We start from the raw sequence: 7900 nt of genomic DNA, 5'->3' as shown, positions 1-7900 counted from the left end.
AACTTTCTTATGATCACACTGTTTCACTACTAAATGTATCCAGATGTAGGAAAGGCACTCATACAATATTTATAGCATAGAAAGCATGGATACCGCTCGCACCAGCGCCGATAGTTTCTCTCACCTGTGCTGCGGACCTGCCGGTTCCGCCCACGGCAGTCTCACGAACTCCAAGGAATTTCGTCCGTCACTCAAGGTAGGAGATAAAACAGGCTTGTCTTTATTTATAAAGCAGTTCACATACAGAAGAATGGGCTGACGCGTTTCACCCGCTGCGGGGCTTAAGCCCCGCAGCGGGTGAAACGCGTCAGACCATTGTTCTGTATGTGAACTGCTTTATAAATAAAGACAAGCCTGTTTTATCTCCTACCTTGAGTGCCGGAGGAAATTCTTTGGAATATTTATAGCATGTACTGGAAATTCATCAATTTCAGTTTTACTAGTCATATGTACAGACCCATGAAATGTTCTTATTATAACACATTTATGCACAATGAACAAGCGAAAGGTCTCATAAAGCCAAACGCTTTAAAAAGCTTAGCATGTGATTTTGGTCATGATCACAAGTCACTAAGATCAGAGCAATTTTCTGCAGATTAAAATGCACGTACAAAAGTAGCTCTGTTTCTCGACTTACAAGTCAAAGCATATTCTTGAAATAAAGTTACATCCTCCTCTTTGAAACAGTCCCCTCTAGAGTACCAGTGCTGCAGCCCCTCAGGCCCTTGCATGTCAGCACAGTGCAGTCACTAAGCTGACTGTAAATGCTTTTAGTGTTTCAGCCTGGTAATGGACTGATTGTCAGTAAATAGATTTCTATAATTGTACACTGGGCCTCTGCTTACAACATAAAGCACTTAGGGTTTCATCTCGGACATTATTGATATGAAACAAAAGTCCTTGATACAATTACTAGTCATTGTGACTCAATTATTCATTGCTGATTACCTAAATTACCTTTTTATTGTATTTGTGGTATCTGCATACAGTGTGTCAAGCTAAGAGTTAAAGGGGTACTCCACTGGAAAAAAAAAATCTTAAATCAACTGGTGCCAGAAAGTTAAACAGATTTGTAAATTACTTCTATTAAAAAATCTTAATCCTTCCAGTAGTTATCAGCTGCTGTATGCTCCACAGGAAGTTGTTTTCTTTTTAAATTTCCTTTCTGCCTGACCATAGTGCTCTCTGCTGACACCATTGTCCATTTTAGGAATTGTCCAGAGTAGGAGCAAATCCCCATAGAAAACCTCTCCTGCTCTGGACAGTTCCTAAAATGGACAGAGGTATCAGCAGAAAGCACTGTGGTCAGGCAGAAAGGAAATTCAAAAAGAAAATAACTTCCTGTGAATCATAACAGCAGCTGATAAATACTGGAAGGATTTTAATAGAAGTAATTTACAAATCTGCTCTGGATGTGTTGATTGGCCGTATCCTCGATATGAGGAGCCGGTGAGTACTGAGACTGTGTTATTGATGATACTTCTTATCAGATATACCAAAAATTAATTATACCAAAATGTCCATGGATTTAATTACACCTAAAGCAGAGTACTGAACGATGACAAAGAGATTTTCATAAATACTGAGTTATTTGCAACTGACTTGCGATCACAGTCTCTGTCCATGCATCCCGTTACAAATGTTTCAATAATGTTTCCGATGTGAATACAATGACTACAATCTCTGACACAAATGTGGCAGGGGCCAAGTGTTTCATAGAAAATGAACCGGTACCTGTAAACATACAGCGCTCGTGTTAGGACTGTGGCCCGGAGGTTATTTCCAACTTGCGATCCAGGTAGGGATGTAGACTGGAATAGATATCCGTGGTGGTTGATGACTGGAATCGATGTCCGCTATGGTTCTGAGGAGCCGCAGAGAGCTCCCTTCAATAAGGTTTTTTTTTAACAGCGGTTACACACACCGTAAGGATCGCTCCAGCCGGATAGCGTCTTACCGGTGTGGCGCGCTGAACAACGGATCGTTTGCGGTATTGCCTGGGCGCTACTTAGTGAAGTCACTATTGTTGTAGGGCACAGAAGCCGGGTCAGATCCAATGCATTTCGGATAGTTCGCTATCCTTCCTGAGGAAGGATAGCGAACTATCCGAAATGCATTGGATCTGACCCGTGCCCTACAACAATAGTGACGTCACTAAGTAGCGACCAAGCAATACCGCAAACGATCCGTTGTTCAGCGCGCCACACCGGTGAGACGCTATCCGGCCGGAGCGATCCTCACGGTGTGTGTAACCGCTGTTAAAAAAACCCCGTATTGAAGGGAGCTCTCTGCGGCTCCTCGGAACCATAGCAGACATCGATTCCAGTCATCAACCACCACGGATATCTATTCCAGTCTACATCCCTACCTGGATCGCAAGTTGGAAATAACCCCCGGGCCACAGTCCTAACACGAGCGCTGTATGTTTACAGGTACCGGTTCATTTTCTATGAAACACTTGGCCCCTGCCACATTTGTGTCAGAGATTGTAGTCATTGTATTCACATCGGAAACATTATTGAAACATTTGTAACGGGATGCATGCACAGAGACTGTGATCGCAAGTCAGTTGCAAATAACTCAGTATTTATTCAAATCTCTTTGTCATCGTTCAGTACTCTGCTTTAGGTGTAATTAAATCCATGGACATTTTGGTATAATAAATTTTTGGTATATCTGTTAAGAAGTATCATCAATAACACAGTCTCAGTACTCACCGGCTCCTCATATCGAGGATACGGCCAATCAACACATCCAGAGCAAATTTGAATATACCTTTTCATTGTTTCTGTGCGCCGATACGCTAATACCATATTAAGTTTTAATCCATTATCCATGTGAGGAGTGGTCAGGACCCTCTCAGCGTTATCTTGGCAGCCGGTAACATACCATTCCAGCGCTAGTGATACTTATACTAATTTTAATTTACAAATCTGTTTAACTTTCTGGTACCAGTTGATTTAAAGGGGTTATCCAGGAAAAAACTATTTTTTTTTATAGATCAACTGGCTCCAGAAAGTTAAACAGATTTGTAAATTACTTCTATTAAAAAAATCTTAATCCTTTCAGTACTAATGAGCTGCTGAAGATGAGTTGTTCTTTTCTGTTTAAGCGCTCTCTGATGACACATGCCTCGGGAACCGCCCAGTTTAGAAGTACATCCCCATAGCACACCTCTTCTACTCTGTGCAGTTCCCGAGACAAGCAGAGATGTCAGCAGAGAGCACTGTTGCCAGACAGAAAACAACAACTCAACTTTAGCAGCTGATAATTATTGAAAGGATTAAGATTTTTTTTAATAGAAGTAATTTACAAATTTGTTGATATAAAAAAAAGTTTTTTCCTGGAATATCCCTTTAAAAAAAAATGCTTTCCAGTGGAGTACCCTTTTAACCCCTTAAAGACCAGGCCCATTTTGGCCTTAACCAGCCTAGCGGTATTCCCGAGCGTGACTCGGGGTTAATTTTCGCTGCTAGAAGCGGTAACCCCGAGTCACGCTCGGGGTAGAATTGCAGAGTTGCTGTGCGGGCTGCACAGTATATCGCAAAAGCAATCAAATCGCGATTTTTGCTTTTTGCGATATAGTGATGCAGCCCCCGGGAAAACATGTGATTATCTGCTCGGGTCGGCTCCCGTTGCGGGGGCCGGCCAGAGCAGGTAAAGACATATACTAAAAGTCAGTGTTTCCCTACCAGGGGGCCTCCAGATGTTGCAAAACTACAACTCTCAGCATGCCCGGACAGCCAAAGGCTGTCCGGGCATGCTGGGAGCAGTAGTTTCACAACAGCTGGAGGCCCCCTGGTAGAAAACCCTGAACTAAGTGTAAAAGTAAGAAGGAAGAAAATAAAAAAACCTTTTGCTCACCTAGTCCCGGTCCCTGCAGATGTCGGTCCCCTCCGTGCGCTCTGTTCACTGCTCTATTCATCTTACAGGACCTTTCCCTTTTCAGCCAATCACAGGCCGCAGTGGTGTAAAGCCTGTGATTGGCTGAAGGGGAAAGGACTTGTTCTGCAGCAAATACACTAGGTTTGAAATCTGCCGGCAAACCTAGTGTATTTGCTGCAGGACAAGAAGATGACAAGGTGACAAGGGGGGAATGTGACACAGGGGAGAATGTAACAAGGGGGGAATGTGACAGGGGGGATGAATGTGACAGGGGGGGGAGAATGCAACAAGGGGAGGAATGTGACAGGGGGGGAATGTGATATGGGGGGGGGGGAAATGTGACAAGGGAGGGGGAATGTGACGGGGGGAGATGTGGAATTTCAATGCAAAAAATTGTACCGCTTTTGGTACAAATTTCCAGACGGAATCGTACCGCTAGGGAGGTTAAGGACCAGACCAAATTTATTTTTGCATTTTCGTTTTTTCCTCCTCACCTTCTAAAAATCATAACTCTCTTATATTTCCATCGACAGACCCATATGAGGGCTTGTTTTTTGCGTCACCAATTGTACTTTGTAATTACATCACTTATTTTACCATTAAATGTACGGCACAACCAAACAAATATTATTTATGTGGGAAAATTGAAAAGAAAACCGCAATTTAGCAAATTTTGGAAGGTTTTGTTTTCACGCTGTACACTTTAAAGTAAAAATGACAAGTTTTCTTTATTCTGTGGGTCAATACGATTAAAATGATACCCATATTATATGCTTTTCTATAATTGAACCACTTAAAAAAAACTCAAACCATTTTAACAAAATTAGTATGTTTGACATTTTTTTTACTTTTTAAATTTTTTTTTTACTTTTTTTGTTTTTACAGTTTTTATGTCCCCATAGGGGACTATTCATACCAATCATTTGATTGCTAATACTGTTCAGTGCTATGTATAGAACATAGCACTGGTCAGTATTATCGGTGATCTTCTGCTCGATCTCAGACCAGAGCAGAAGATCCCGGGAGACAGCCAGAGACAGGTGAGGGGGCATCCCGCTGGCATACTGGATGATCGGATCCCCGCGGATGTGGGGTACCTTGGAGTGACATCTATAGTACGCATGGATTTATTAACTGCGTACTTTTCCTTTACACCAAAAATTTTGCTGCAAGTGCTGTTTTTTTTTGCGCAAATATAAGCCATCTTGGACTTGACATAGCAAGATGCTCTAAATCATCGATTCTGTTTTCCAAAGAGTGGATTGAGGAGATAACTATATTTACCCGCAATTTATGAAGCTCATTGCGCTTGATTAATAAATTTAGTTCTTCTGCGCATAATTTAGAATTCGGGAAAAGGGGTAAAATGCTTCTACCATACACAAATAATGATACATGTCCCCCTTTATGTGTACTACTTATGCACTATAAAAAACATAACCTTAATTGCTAGGATCAAGGTTACCTCCATTTCCAGCCATTCCAGGTCCCATCTGGGCCCTTGTGTCTCTGCGATTAAAGGGGTATTCCTGGATTTTTTTATTTGACTATGCTACAGGGAATGCAACGTTAGTATAGTTCATTATAGAGAGTCTATACCTGTGATCCGTGGTAATTTCACAATTCGTCTGTGATTTGTCACCCAAGTTTTATTTTTAACAGCATACAAAATAAGTGTCGTTTCAGGTTTTCCCAGGTTGAAGATCTCTAGTCAGATGACAGAGGGAGCCTGTCTTTGCTACAATGAGTGGAGCGACCGGTGGGAGGAAATCATTATGTTTTTGCAACAATTGGAGGCACCCTAGTGAGAAAACACCGGTCTATTGCATTGAAGGGATCACAGGTGTGTTTCAATGGGTGGGGTGGCTAATGTGTGGGAGGGAGAAAAGGGTCCTCACACTTTCAAACAAGAAATTATGGTATTTGTAGTTTAAAGGAACAAACACCAACAGGAAATAGCCTCAGAGTTATGGTGGACTCACAACACAGCCATTTAGCCCCCAAGACAAGCGTGGATCCTATCTAAGCATGTCCATTACTGTCTGGCAGGTATGTACTTAACCTGTTAAAGATGAAGGGCGTACAGGTACACCCTTTCGTCCCGGTACTTATGGACAGAGGGTGTACCTGTGCGCCCTGGTCCCATTCCCGGGGTTTGAAGCATGCTCATGAGCTGAGTATGCTTAAAACCCGGTGAGTCCTGACTGCTATCAGCAACCAGGACCCAAGGTTAATGCCAGGGATCACCGATCGGTCCGATGCCCAGCATTAACCATTTAGACGCTGCGATCAAAGTTGGTCGCAACTTCTAAACCGAAAGTTAAAGTATCCCGCGATGTCCCGATCAGTTGAGAAGATGGCGGGAGGGCCCTTACCTCGCCGTCCGATCAATGATCTGCTACTCCCAACCTGCTATGCAGGCTGGAGCAGCAGAGCACCGATAACGCTTATCAATGCTATGCTATGGCAATCAAAAGATTGCATATTTAAAAAAAAATAAAGTAAAAAAAAAGTTTATAAAAGTGAATTAACCCCTTCCTAATAAAAGTTTAAATCCCCCCTTTTCCCATTTTTTAAGAAAAATAATAAAATAAAAATAATCATATGTGGTACCATCGCGTGTGTAAAGGCCTGAACTATTAAAATATAAGGGTAGTTAAACCCATACGGTTGATGGCGTACACGTAAAAAAATATCAAAGTCCAAAATTGTGCATTTTTGGTCACTTAATATATCATAAAAAATGTATACATTTATAAAAAGCTATAAAAAAGTTATAGGGGTCAGAAGAATTTTAAACATACTAATTTTGGAGTATGTAGTTATAATTTTTTTAACCCCTTAAGGACTCAGGGTTTTTCCGTTTTTGCACTTTCGTTTTTTCCTCCTTACCTTTAAAAAATCATAACCCTTTCAATTTTCCACCTAAAAATCCATATTATGGCTTATTTTTTGCGTCGCCAATTCTACTTTGCAGTGACATTAGTCATTTTACCCAAAAATGCACGGCGAAACGGAAAAAAAAATCATTGTGCGACAAAATCGAAAAAAAAAACCCATTTTGTAACTTTTGGGGGCTTCCGTTTCTACGCAGTGCATATTTCGGTAAAAATTACACCTTATCATTATTCTGTAGGTCCATACGGTTAAAATGATACCCTACTTATATAGGTTTGATTTTGTCGCACTTCTGGAAAAAATCATAACTACATGCAGGAAAATTTATACGTTTAAAAATGTCATCTTCTGACCCCTATAACTTTTTTATTTTTCCACGTACGGGGCAGTATGAGGACTCATTTTTGCGCCGTGATCTGAAGTTTTTATTGGTATGATTTTTGTTTTGATCTGACTTTTTGATCACTTTTTATTCATTTTTTAATGTTATAAAAAGTTACCAAAATACGCTTTTTTGGACTTTGGAATTTTTTTGCGCGTACGCCATTGACCGTACGGCTTAATTAATGATATATTTTTATAGTTCGGACATTTACACACGAGGCGATACCACATATGTTTATTTTAATTTTTTTTCTACACTGTTTTATTTTTCTTATGGGAAAAGGGGGGTGATTCAAACTTTTATTAGGGAAGGGGTTAAATGACCTTTATTAACACTTTTTTTTTACTTTTTTTTTGCAGTGTTATAGGTCCCATAGGGACCTATAACACTGCACACACTGATCTCTCATCCTGATCACAGGCGTGTATTAATACGCCTGTGATCAGCATTATCGACGCTTGACTGCTCCTGCCTGGATCTCAGGCACGGAGCAGTCATTCGTCGATCGGACACCGAGGAGACAGGTAAGAGCCCTCCCGGTGTCCAATCAGCTGTTCGGGACGCCGCGATTTCACCGCGGCGGTCCCGAACAGCCCGACTGAGCAGCCAAAAGGAAATTTGAGGAAACAAAAAAAGAGAGAGGGCAGCGCCTCGTGTGATACCGTACAAACAGAGAAATCCCAGGTGGATCCCCCAGCAGGGTGTGCTCTCACCTGGTGACCCTCTTGGGGT

The sequence above is a fragment of the Hyla sarda genome, chromosome 5 (genome assembly GCF_029499605.1).
Source record: "Hyla sarda isolate aHylSar1 chromosome 5, aHylSar1.hap1, whole genome shotgun sequence".
Lineage (NCBI taxonomy): Eukaryota > Metazoa > Chordata > Amphibia > Anura > Hylidae > Hyla > Hyla sarda.
The sequence above is the reverse complement of the archived record's forward strand: the minus strand, read 5'-3'. Positions refer to the sequence as shown.